Source organism: Chlorocebus sabaeus, chromosome 12 (assembly GCF_047675955.1).
Source record: "Chlorocebus sabaeus isolate Y175 chromosome 12, mChlSab1.0.hap1, whole genome shotgun sequence".
Taxonomy (NCBI): Eukaryota; Metazoa; Chordata; class Mammalia; order Primates; family Cercopithecidae; genus Chlorocebus; species Chlorocebus sabaeus.
Window position 1 is genome coordinate 52,478,078 of NC_132915.1, and position 14,475 is coordinate 52,492,552.

Below are 14,475 nucleotides of genomic sequence, written 5' to 3' on the forward strand. Positions count from 1 at the left end.
ATGAAGCTGACACATGTATTTTACAAGAGCTCCAGATTTCCCCAGGGCAATTTAGTGCCAGTTGCCTATTGTGGAAACTTCCTTGATTATGTACCTCTAACTGCCTTCCCTTTCTTGTCTGATTTCCCCACTTCCTACTATAGTTTCCTGCAATCACATCCAGTGAGTGCCATTAAGCTACTGGCACTCAAATCATTCTCAGGATGTGAGTCTGGTAGAAATCCAACCTAAGTTAGAAGTGATATTAGGAGGCATTAACTTATATGATGACAACTACAGTGGAAGCATGAAGGTAAGAAGTTTAATTCTGGACATGTAAAGTTAGAGATGCCTGGTAGATACCCCAGTGGAGATTTGATTATGCAATTAGATAAGTGAGTCTGTACTTCAGGGAGAAGTCCTGGCTTCCAACATAAATTATGGTGCCACCAACATATACATGTAATTTAAAACCACGACACTGGGTGAGGTCTCCAAGGTAATGTCTGTAGACAAAAAAAGAGAAAGAGTTCAAGAACTGTGCTTTGGCCACTCCAGGGTTAAAAGTCTAGTGCAACTATTCACAAGAGCAAAGACTTGGAATCAACCCAAATGTCCATCAGTGACAGACTGGATTGAGAAAATGTGGCACATATACACCATGGAATACTATGCAGCCATAAAAAAGGATGAGTCTGTGTCCTTCGTAGGGACATGGATGCAGCTGGAAACCATCATTCTCCGCAAACTATCACAAGAACAGAAAACCAAACACCACATGTTCTCACTCATAGGTGGGAATTGAACAATGAGAACACTTGGACACAGGAAGGGGATCATCACACACCGGGTCCTATTGTGGGGAGGGGGGAGGGATAGCATTAGGAGATATACCTAATGTAAATGATGAGTTGATGGGTGCAGCACACCAACATGGCACATGTATACATATGTAACAAACCTGCACGTTGTGCACATGTACCCTAGAACTTAAAGTATAATAATAATAATAATAATAATAATAATAAAAGTCTAGCATAGGAGTCAGCAAATCATAGCCTGTGGGCCAAATCCAACCCATGGCTTGTGTGTGTATGGTCCTGAAGAGTTTTTGTTTGTTTGTTGTTGTTTTGGTCTTTTTTTTTTAACCTTTTAAAGTGTTATGAAAACAAAAAGAAGAAGAGGAGGAAGAGTTGGAGGCAGCAGTGGTAGCATAAGCAGCAAAGGAAGAAAACTAGAAGACAGAAACTCTATGCAATCCACAATGCCTAAAATACTTAGTATTAGCCCTTTACAGGAAGTTTGCTGACCTGTGGTATAGAGGAAGAATGGAAATCAGTGAGGGAGAGTGAGAAGGAGTGAAGAGAATGGTAGGAGGTAAAAAAGGAGAACGTGGTACTCCAGAAACCAAAAAGAAAGATGTCCAAGGAGAATACCAACTGTATCAAAATATGTAGAGAGTAGTATTATAATAAATTAATTGAATAAAAAACACAGATGTCATTAAAAACCTTGAAAAACATCGTTTCATTAGTTGTAAGGAAAAAAGTAAGATTACAGTAGGCTTGATGGAGAAAGCAGATTTTTCCAGTTCCAGACATGATGGGATAGCTGTTTTCAGACCAGATCTCCTACTGGAAAGATCTTTAAAAGTAGAATAATAGAAATATCCTCTATTTGAGGACATTGGAGATCTATTAAAGCAGTAGACTAGAGTATACAAGATCCTAGAAAGAAGGGAAGGCCAGAGTTGTGATCCGGATATTTGATATCTACTTTCTCTCAAAATATTTGCTATAATTTCAATGTAAGAAGCAGAGAAACCGAGAAGCTAAGAAACTGAGAAAGTAGACACAGAGGCTAAGAAGTTCAACAGAATTCTAGGAAGTAGAATAAGTTATAATTTACATTTTATTTAATAACTCAAAGGTACATGCCATAATCTTCAGGGCAACTACTAAAATACTAACAAAAATTGCATAGGTCAAAATAGGGAATGGAATTATTAAAACACATACTAGGTGGTACATAAGATAGTAAGATGGGAGACTTAAACCCTAATTAAATAAATGATATTAAGTATAATTTCTTTATTATAGTATTAAGAATAAACACTAATAAAAATTTAGAGACTTTGTGTTTTCTAGCCTCCAAGATGACTCCCAGTGATTCACATTCTTCCCACTTGCAAAATGCACTTATCCCCTTCTAAGAGTTCCAAAGGTCTCATCTCATTACATCATCAGCTCAGAGTATAGAATCTTTTCACCTAAATTGGGTCCCAATGCAGATGAAGTAGCCAAAGTACAGGTCCTCTTGATATGTGGACCTGTGAAACTAAAAAGACAAGCTACCTGCCCTGACACACTCAACATATAATCCCAGGACAGGAACAGTATAACTAATGTGTAAGCTTTCTATTACTTTATAAAAAATTACTACAACTTGGCTTCCTAAAATAGCTGTCTTAGTCAATTTGTCCTACTACAATAGAATATTATGGACTGGGTGACTTATAAACAATGGAATTTTATTTCTTATAGTTTGGGAGGCTGAGACATCCAAGATCAAGGTGCTAGGAGGTCTAGTGTTTGGCAAGGGCCCATTTTCTTATCTAAACATGGCTGTCTTCTCACTGTATCTTCACATGGTGGAGAGCACAGAGCAAACTCTCTGGGGTCTCTTTTATAAGGGCATAAATTATGTTTATAGGGGTCTCACTCATTACCTAATTATCTTCCAAAGGCCTCTCCTTTTAATATCATTATACTGGGACTTAAGATTCCAACATATGGATAAGGGGGGAACAGGGGCACAAGCAATCAGTCCATAACAATTACACACACATTTATTGTTTCAGTTTCTATAGGTCAACAATTCAGGTATGACTTAACAGGGTCCTCTAGAAGCCTGAAATCAAGATGTTGACCAGTGATGAGGCTCAACTGGGGAACTGTCCACTCCAAGCTGACTAAAATATTGGCAGAATTAATTTTCTCACAGCTATATGACATTGGGACTTAATTGTTGCTGGCTAGTAACAGGAGGTCACTGTTGGCTCCTAGAAGCTTCCCACAGTCCCTACCACATGGCCCTCTATTTAGGCAGCATACAATAGCTTACATCTTTAAAGCCAGCTAGAAAACAAGAAAGAACCTTCTAGCAATACAAAATTTTTTTAATGAAATATAATCACAGGGTAATATCACATACATTTGTCATGGTCTACTGGATGGAAGCTACTCACAGGTCATACTCACACTCTAGGTGGAGATTACATAAGGTATGAACATCCAGGAGGTAGAGATCATGGAACCACCTTAGAGTGTGTTTGCTATATATGCTATAGACATTTCTGTTCAAAAAAGAGAAAAACGGTAGGCCAAGAGAGTCACTGGTTCATAGCAATTCCAAATCCAGCTGGGAAAATATTGGCAGTTCACTTATTAGGGCTCATGGCCTGGGAAGAATTCCATTACTTTCAGATCCACCTTATACATACTCAGTTCTGCACCCAATCATAATTTCTTTGTCATGAGACATGCATACAGCTGAGTGGTTTTCTTTTCCTTCTTCCTGCCAGTAGAATTTTGGACTCAAATGGAATCATTTTTATATTGTCTATTTTATACTGTCTAAGTCCCTTTCAGTCCAAGCCAGCAGCATTTATGCTGATATAATTTTCTCAGAAACCTCATAGGCATCCTACTCATGAGTGTTCATAGCATTACAAAAAAGCCATGTCCACACATCTCTAAGTTTGAAACAATAATTCAAATATAAAGCCAAGAAATTTCATAGACCTCATTTTCATATTAGACATGGGTCCATGTTCTGAGTTAATGGGATAATAAGATGTTGGATTACATGGATGTATCCATGTGTTCACCCATAGTGCCGAACTACTACCCTAAAGGGTAAGTGGCCAGAAGGATTATAAACAAACAAGCACTTTCAGTTATTATATACAAGTATGGAGATATATAAATAGAAATATCAGACAATGTCTTGCATAGTGGCACAGTGAAAATTTGTTCAGTTTGATTTGCAGAATCATCTATTCCTAGTCACGTTCAGTTGTGTTTATGATTGGAACGAGGCCAATCTTGGTCACAGGAGGAAAGAGATAACTGTATATACAGTGCTTTACAAGGTTTATTATCAATGACTTTGGCATCACAATATGGTGATGAGATTTGGATCAAGATTTGAAACTGCCTTAGAAAATCTAGAATGAAAAGGTAATCAAAAATATATTGAAATTTATCAGGTACGAATAAGATGACAGAATAATTCACTTGGGGAAGCAAAGCCAATTGGGAATGAAAATTAGGTTTTCTTCTGTCAGGAATGATCTAATATGATACTACCTGAAGGCAGGAATTATATTAATCTTTTCCAGTTCTTTGATTCTAAGTTCTAAAAGGAAAGAGAAACCTTCAGGAAAAACAAAACAAAACAAAATAAAACAAACAAAAAAAAAACTGTGTATGACTTGAGATCTTTCCCGCTTTCTCCTGTGGGCATTTAGTGCTATAAATTTCCCTCTAAACACTGCTTTAGGTGTGTCCCAGAGATTCTGATACATTGTGTCTTTGTTCTTATTGGTTTCAAAGAACTTATTTCTACCTTAATTTCATTATTTACCCAGTAGTCATTCAGGAACAGGTTTTTCAGTTTCCATGTAGTTGTGCGGTTTTGAGTGAGTTTCTTAATTCTGAGTTCTAATTTGATTACACTGTGGTATGAGACACTGTTTGTTATTATTTCCATTCTTACACATTTGCTGAGGAGCGTTTTACTTCCAATTCTGTAGTCAGTTTTAGAATAAGTGTGATGTGGTGCAGAAAAGAATGTATATTCTGTTGATTCAGGGTGGAGAGTTCTGTGGATGTCTATTATGTCCGCTTGGTCCAGAACTGAGTTCAAGTCCTGAATATCCTTGCTAATTTTCCATCTCTTTGATCTGTCTAATATTGACAGTGGGGTGTTAAAGTCTCCCACTTTTATTGTATGGGACTCTAAGTCTCTTTGTAGTTCTCTAAGAACTTGCTTTATGAATCTAGGTGTTCCCGTATTGGGTGAATATATATCTAGGATAGTTAGCTCTTCTTGTTGCATTGATCCCTTAAACATTACATAATGCCCTTCTTTGCCTTTTTTGATCTTTGCTGGTTTAAAGTCTGTTTTATCAGAGACTAGGATTGCAACCCCTGCTTTTTTTTTTTTTTTTTTTTTTTTTTTTTTTTTTTTTTTTTTGCTTTCCATTTGCTTGGTGAATATTCCTCCATCCCTTTATTTTGAGCCTATGTGTGTCTTTGAACATGAGGTGGGTCTCCTGAATACAGCACACTGATGGGTCTTGACACTTTATCCAATTTGCTTGTCTGTGTTTTTTAATTGGAGCATTTAGCCTGTTTACATTTAAGGTTAATATTGTTATGTGTGAATTTCATCCTGTCATTATGATGCTAGCTGGTTATTTTGTCCATTAGTTGATGCAGTTTCTTCATAGTGTTGATGGTCTTTACAATTTGGTATGCTCCTGCAGTGGCTGGTACCAGTTTTGCCTTTCCATTTTTGCTTCCTTCAGGAGGCTCTTGTAAGTCAGGCCTGGTGGTGACAAAATCCCTGAGCATTTGCTTGTCTGTAAAGGATTTTATTTCTCCTTTACTTATGAAGCTTAGTTTGGCTGGATATGAAATTTTGGGTTGAAAATTCTTTTCTTTCTTTTTTTTTTTTTTTTTTTAATTTATTTATTATTATTAGACTTCAAGTTGTAGGGTACATGTGCACAACGTGCAGGTTTGCTACATATGTATACTTGTGCCATGTTGGTGTGCTGCACCCATCAACTCGTCATTTACATCAGGTATAACTCCCAATGCAATCCCTCCCCCCTCCCCCCTCCGCATGATAGGCCCCGGTGTGTGATGTTCCCCTTCCTGAGTCCAAGTGATCTCATTGTTCAGTTCCCGCCTATGAGTGAGAACATGCGGTGTTTGGTTTTCTGTTCTTGTGATAGTTTGCTAAGAATGATGGTTTCCAGCTGCATCCATGTCCCTACAAAGGACACAAACTCATCCTTTTTTATGGCTGCATAGTATTCCATGGCGTATATGTGCCACATTTTCTTAATCCAATCTGTCACTGATGGACATTTGGGTTGATTCCAAGTCTTTGCTATTGTGAATATTGCTGCAATAAACATACGTGTGCATGTGTCTTTATAGCAGCATAATTTATAATCCTTTGGGTATATACCTAGTAATGGGATGGCTGGGTCATATGGTACATCTAGTTCTAGATCCTTGAGGAATCGCCATACTGTTTTCCATAATGGTTGAACTAGTTTACAATCCCACCAACAGTGTAAAAGTGTTCCTATTTCTCCACATCCTCTCCAGCACCTGTTGTTTCCTGACTTTTTAATGATCGCCATTCTAACTGGTGTGAGATGGTATCTCATTGTGGTTTTGATTTGCATTTCTCTGATGGCCAGTGATGATGAGCAGTTTTTCATGTGTCTGTTGGCTGTATGAATGTCTTCTTTTGAGAAATGTCTGTTCATATCCTTTGCCCACTTTTTGATGGGGTTGTTTGTTTTTTTCTTGTAAATTTGTTTGAGTTCTTTGTAGGTTCTGGATATTAGCCCTTTGTCAGATGAGTAGATTGCAAAAATTTTCTCCCATTCTGTAGGTTGCCTGTTCACTCTGATGGTAGGTTAAATCACAAGCATTCTTATACACCAGTGACAGTCAAACAGAGAGCCAAATCAGGAATGAACTTCCATTCACAATTGCTTCAAAGAGAATAAAATACCTAGGAATCCAACTTACAAGGGATGTAAAGGACCTCTTCAAGGAGAACTACAAACCACTGCTCAGTGAAATCAAAGAGGACACAAACAAATGGAAGAACATACCATGCTCATGGATAGGAAGAATCAATATCGTGAAAATGGCCATACTGCCCAAGGTCATTTATAGATTCAATGCCATCCCCATCAAGCTACCAATGAGCTTCTTCACAGAATTGGAAAAAACTGCTTTAAAGTTCATATGGAACCAAAAAAGAGCCCGCATCTCCAAGACAATCCTAAGTCAAAAGAACAAAGCTGGAGGCATCACGCTACCTGACTTCAAACTATACTACAAGGCTACAGTAACCAAAACAGCATGGTACTGGTACCAAAACAGAGATATAGACCAATGGAACAGAACAGAGTCCTCAGAAATAATACCACACATCTACAGCCATCTGATCTTTGACAAACCTCAGAAAAACAAGAAATGGGGAAAGGATTCCCTATTTAATAAATGGTGCTGGGAAAATTGGCTAGCCATAACTAGAAAGCTGAAACTGGATCCTTTCCTTACTCCTTATACGAAAATTAATTCAAGATGGATTAGAGACTTAAATGTTAGACCTAATACCATAAAAATCCTAGAGGAAAACCTAGGTAGTACCATTCAGGACATAGGCATGGGCAAAGACTTCATGTCTAAAACACCAAAAGCAACGGCAGCAAAAGCCAAAATTGACAAATGGGATCTCATTAAACTAAAGAGCTTCTGCACAGCAAAAGAAAATTCTTTTCTTTAAGAATGTTGAATATTGACCCCCACTCTCTTCTGGCTTGTAGGGTTTTTGCAGAGAGATCCACTGTTAGTCTGATGGGCTTCCCTTTGTGGGTAACCAGATCTTTCTCTCTAGCTGCCCTTAACATTCTTTCCTTCATTTCAACCTTGGTGAATCTGACGATTATGTGTCTTGGGGCTGCTCTTCTTGAGGAGTATCTTTGTGGTGTTCTCTGTATTTCCTGAATGTGAATGCTGAACTTGAATGACTTTACATTTGTACTGATATAAAACTTTACCAACCTGTTTCAAAAGCACAAGTGTTTAAAATGTATTAATAATAATTGCGAGTAACTATTCAATTCCTTGAAAAACAATGTCTTGATATAATAGATTAATATGATATATATAAATTAACAATTTCTAATGGACCTACACAAACAACTAGCCTATGAAGCAGCCTATATCTCTTCATGCATTTCTAATGTCAAAAACTTACCAGAGATGGGGGAAGTGAGGAACCATAACCTGCCAAACATGATCAATGTTCAGTGGTCTATTTTAAATGTTTGTAAACATTTTACAGTCCATAGAAATATTTCTCTTTTCCAATTTATTTTGTATCAAGAGGGCTATCATCCAGATAAATTCAGTTCAGTATAGTTTAAGATGAGTATTTTGAGCACTCTCTGATCTTTGGCCAGGCTCTGGTGAAGACTGTAAGGAGAAGAGAATGGAAGCTCCCTGTCCTGTCCTCAGTTAAATTCCCCATCCTCAGGGAGCTTAAAGGAAAAAATGCTCAGAGCAGTCTTTCCCGAAACATGTTTTTTTTAAAAAAATCTCTTTTGCTTCTATTTGTTGCTTTCCAGGAAGAGTTTGTTTCAAAGAAGTTTGGGGAACATGATATTATTTCCCATACTTTGATATTCACAGTTCATATTAGCATTTCAAACACTCCGAGAAGTCTAGCACTAAAGAAACATGTTCAATTTTGTTTAAGTCAACATTTACTAACCAGGGCACACTGTTTTGGTGGGATACTTACTGATACACTTTAAAATACTCTCTGCTGCTTTAAAAAATACTTTGAAAATGTCCAAGTTTAAATGAGAATACATTCAGGCTTTTACTCAAAACAAGCATAATTTCATGACTTATTTCATGCTTAGCATTTGAAACATAATTTAAAATAATTAAAACCATAAAGAAATAAACAAATTTACAAGAATAAAACAAACAACCCCATCAAAAAGTGGGCAAATGATATGAACAGACACTTCTCAAAAGAAGACATTCATACAGCTAACAGACACATGAAAAAATGCTCATCATCACTAGCCATCAGAGAAATGCAAATCAAAACCACAATGAGATACCATCTCATACCAGTTAGAATGGCAATCATTAAAAAACCAGGAAACAACAGGTGCTGGAGAGGATGTGGAGAAATAGGAACACTTTTACACTGTCGGTGGGACTGTAAACTATTTCAACCATTGTGGAATCAGTGTGGTGATTCCCCAAGGATCTAGAACTAGAAATACCATTTGACCCAGCCATCCCATTACTGGGTATATACCCAAAGGATTATAAATCGTGCTGCTATAAAGACACATGCACATGTATGTTTACTGCGGCACTATTCACAATAGCAAAGACTTGGAATCAACCCAAATGTCCATCAGTGACAGACTGGATTAAGAAAATGTGGCACATATACACCACGGAATACTATGCAGTCATAAAAAAAAGATGAGTTCGTGTCCTTTGCGAGGACATGGATGCAGCTGGAAACCATCATTCTCAGCAAACTATGACAAGAACAGAAAACCAAACACCGCGTGTTCTCACTCATAGGTGGGAATTGAACAATGAGAACACTTGGACATGGGAAGGGGAACATCACACACCGGAGCCTATTGTGGGGAGGGGAGAAGGGGGAGAGAGAGCATTAGGAGATATACCTAATGTAAATGTCGAGTTAATGGGTGTAGCACACCAACATGGCACATATATACATATGTAACAAACCTGCACGTTGTACACATGTACTCTAGAACTTAAAGTATAATAATAATAATAGCAATAAAAAAAAAGAAATCTAATGATAAACTTGAGTAACACTATTATTGTGGTATCTCAGTCTGATACTTTTGCATTCACATTAAATTGACTGCTATACTTCAGAATAGCATTTGATTTTTACTATATCTGAATCCATACAATAACAAGTTATATTGTAATGAGACTCTAATATGTCAAGGAATGGGATCAAGGTTCACAGTATATATACTTCAATGTTTAAGTAAATTTCTCATATATAATACTATAAGATCCTCTAAAATCTATTAAAGTGAAATTAATTTTATGACAACTACATATTAACCAAAAGAAATAAGAAACAAGATAACAATGCATAATCAAATGATTGCTATCTTGCACTGTGCTTTTGGATATTAACTCTTAGTTGTTAATATAAAGATATATTGATATTTTTCTTATGTCAATCAAATACCCAGTTACACATGAGTATAACATCACATCCATGTGTAAAAAATTGCCTTGTCAATCAAATGTCTTATTATACACAGGTCTGACATCAAATTTAAGTATAATAAGATATAAGATTGACAACTAATTATTCAAATGTGAGAAAAATACATTGTCCTTTGTTTTTCTTTTCCTTTTTAAATTAGACAGTTCTTAGTTTTTCATTCACTCATTACTAGTCCAATTTGTAACATTTCACTCTTACTACAATGCCTGTCATAATTCCATTTAATTTTTTGTGCCATTGTTCTTTTTTTGACATGTAAAGGCATGTGATCTACATTTACTGATGATTATATGGTACTAATTAAAAGGTCAAATATCAGAGGATATATAGCCATATCAATAAAATTTTTTACATTAGAAAGTCAGTGCTTCACAGATTATCCTGAATAACACAAACAAAAATAGAATCCCCAAAGAATATACAAAGTTTCTATTTTTGACATTTATCAATAAAACCCATAGCAGTTGTGTATGCCAACCAATGCCACAAAACTTTCAGATTTACTCTCCTTATCTCCCAGGATCTAAGGCACTCCTGGGCCTAGCAGGATGTATCCAGTCTGCAGTGGAATTTAGTGCCTTATGGCTTAAAACTGCCCTAGAAGTAAGACCTAGCAAAAGCAACACCTGAGTAGTCACACCAGTTAAAACATTATGTGATTATGAGTTACCAGTGATAGGTCTTTAGGACTACATATTTTTGGACGAAGCTAAGTCAGCTGGGAAGAGACCAAAACTGCTCCATTACTTTGGTCATAATACATCAAAATATGTAGGTATGTCTACATACTTTCCTAGGGCTTGAGGGCAGCCACCAGAAGTTTTTCTGAAGCCAGAGGTATTAAGTTATATCAATCCAATGTCATGGATATAGAACTAAATCAGGGCAGGTTAATTCAAATAAAATATATTGAACTCCTCCTAAAGTAAAGCATAGTGCTAAGTTAAAGAAGGTGAAAACAACAGTTGGTAATATAACGTCCTTGACTTTAAAATGTTTATTGCAGGAGGAGGTTTGGGCAAGAGATGAAGTAATTCTAAAACAAAGCAAAACCTTACATTTGTTTTAAGGTGGGTCCACAAATATCATGAAGGATTAAAGGAGGAAGAGTCCATATTTATGGCATATCATGAATTAAAACATAATTTAGATTCAGAAAAAAGAGAAGACAAAAGATCTTGGAGAAGTTCAACTATACTGAAATTGGGAGAAGTTCAGCTTACTTAGAGGAGTTGAAAAAGTGAGAAAGTTGCTAGGCCTTTTTAAAGAAGCTGAATGAAATCCGAAAGTCATGTACCAAGTTGAATAGATATTCAATAATAAGGATTTTTTAATTGGTCAGTTTTAGTTTGTTTTGTTTAGGGTAAAGAGAAGAAGCAGAAAGACCATCTGGGAAACTATTGAACTATTCTCAGCAAATCATAATAAAAATATGTTAGAACAGCCAAAAGAAAGTCAAGAAGATAATAGAGGTAAGAGGCATTAAAGAGATGCATTGTACTAGACTCAGCAAATAATTGGATATGGGCAATGGAAGAAGGAGACACCAGAGACCATCCCAAGTGAATTCAGAGAATAATAGAGGATGGAGGTGAAAGAGAAAGCTGGAGAAGCCATGTGGAGAGTTAAGATTAGAAGAAGATGGAGTGCAGAAAACATGACTGTACATATGATGAAAGGCTCACAAAGGTTAAGAGACAGACTGGAGACAGAAAAGTTGGAAAGAAATAAACCAAAATAGAATATATGATGGGAATAGTATCAATAAAAAAATAGAATGAAAAAAAATCTCGCAATCAAGTAGCATTTCTCTCCACCTCTTGCTAAAGCACCATAAGCCATAAACTAAATCGTTGGTGGCAGATAAAGGTAGCTCCCAGCCCCATCAATGGGAATCATACTCAGTCATCCACATCCTTTTTTCCCTCTCTCTTTTTACATTCTGAATGCAAGCCCACAGTACGTGAATAGCAGAACCAATCCCTCAATTCAGCCATATTCATTTTCCTGTGGCAAGAATTTTAAACAGAAAATGGAAGTTTTCAATGGAAGCACAGAATAAAAAGCTCATCTCTACAGCATCTGAGCATGACACCCAGACTGTATTATGGTCATGAAAGATCTTTTCACAACTGAACAAAGATGTGTTTTCTCAGCCCAGCCACTGTTTTTGTGACATCTTGAGGCTGCATGTCACAAGAATATTCCTTGGTAAATTCTAATCATTTTCTAACAGCTGTGTGCTCTAAAAATTCTTTTCAAAGGTTAGTAACTAAAAGAGAAGTTTTCATTTAGGTTTGATCAACATTACATTTTAGGAAAGATATATTTAAATGTACATATTACTTATTGTGGTTCATCCTGTATAAATCTTTCTTCAAACTAAATTATACTTATTAGGCTTCAGATAAATGTATGACACAGTCAAGTAGGATTATTCTAGGGCTATAAATACTGGAAGGGGAAAAAGAAAGAGATGTAGAACTGAAACTTGGCAGAAAGCAACAATCTATTCTGACAGATGTGACCTTATCAAGTTTATAAGTGTCATCATTGTCATTTATATGTTCTGTGAAAGGGATGGTCTGTTATTATAGGATGCTGCTTCTATTTATTAATTGGGAAAGCTTTTGATAGATGACTAGAAGATATACTTTGTAGAAATTCAGAATTAATACACACTTGCTCACATACATGCGCACACGCGCACACACACACCCCTCCGCAAGAGTACACATTGAATCTTGAAATACAAGGCTTAATTGCCATTTGGTCTACTTGAGGACATGCAATTATCAGAATATAATTCTAACTTCAAGAAACTGTTTATACAAATGTTAAACACATATTTTTATATTTTTTGCACTTTTTTTACACTAGCTTTTTATTTGAATCAAATAATATTAGTAGAAAGATAAATATATATTTGTTCTTCTGATGAAAAGCAGCAATCTTATGTTTTTCTGAGTTACTTACTTTAAGTAATATTAAATGCAGATGCATGGAAGCTATTTTCCCAAGGCTTTACAATACATTTTGTATATCCAATGATAAAGTTAATCCAATATATGCATTTTCTCAAAAATAATTATTACATAGAATTTATAGTTCTGGGGAAAAGGTACCCAAAATAGCCGGGCATCGTGGCTCATGCCTGTAATCCCAGCACTTTGGGAGGTGGAGGCGGAGGCAGAGGCAGGTGGATCTTGAGTTCAAGAGATCGAGACCATCCTGGCTAACACAGTGAAACCCCTTCTCTACTAAAAACACAAAAAATTAGCTGGGTGTGGTGGCGGGTGCCTGCAGTCCCAGCTACTCGGGAGGCTGAGGCAGGAGAATGGCGTGAACTCGGGAGGCGGAGCTTGCAGTGAGCAGAGATCACGCCACTGCACTCCAACCTGGGCAACAGAGCAAGACTCCATCTCAATATATATATAAATATATATTTTATATTTTATAAATAAATATATGTATTATATATAGATATATAAATACATATATATTTATATGAAATAAAAATGTATCCAAAATCACTCCCACTATTTATTATTTTTATCTTAAAAGTATTTCAATGGTACAAATGAACATTGCTCAGATAAATATTTTCATTTGCTGGGTAACAGAAGTTCTGGTAAAGTCCATAATTATAACAGTATATCTGTTTTGTTTGCATAAGATAAAAATCATTAACATGCATCTATCTTGCAAAGGTATTTCGGGATATTATGGGATATGCATCAAGTGGTCTTGTACCAGATTCAATTACAGGACATTTGGTTATTTGCCAGATACTCTTCTGGGTAATGTGGGATACATTTTTGAACAAAATAATTAAAAACTTTTGTCTTCATTTGAATATGATATAATGCCAAGACAGAGGTGGAGGATACAAAAGCATTAGGGATTAAACACGGTTGGAGAGGAGCTTGGGGGTTTCCATTTTAAAGAGAGTGGTCAGGTCTGAGACCAACTTTGAGGTTATTATTGGGCAATGACTTGAAGGTAATCAAGGAAATAGAAGAAACAGCCAGTGCAAAATTGCTACAATAGAAACATGCCTGCCATAGTCAAGGGACAGTAGAGAGTTATTAAAGGAGAATGAGGGAATGAGAAAAGGGTAAGAGAGGAAGACAGAGAGAGAATGTGCTACCAGATCCTATGGGATTTCGTAAGTCATTGTCTTCTAAGTGGAAATGGAAGCATTGCGGAGTTTTATAATAAGGTAGCAAGATTTTGACTTACATTTTAAAAGGGTCACTCCAGGCTGCTGTCTGGAGAATTGTGCTGAAGCAAGAAGGATCATTAGAAGGCAGTAACTCTTGACATGAAGTGGTGGCTCATGCCTATAATCCCAGCACC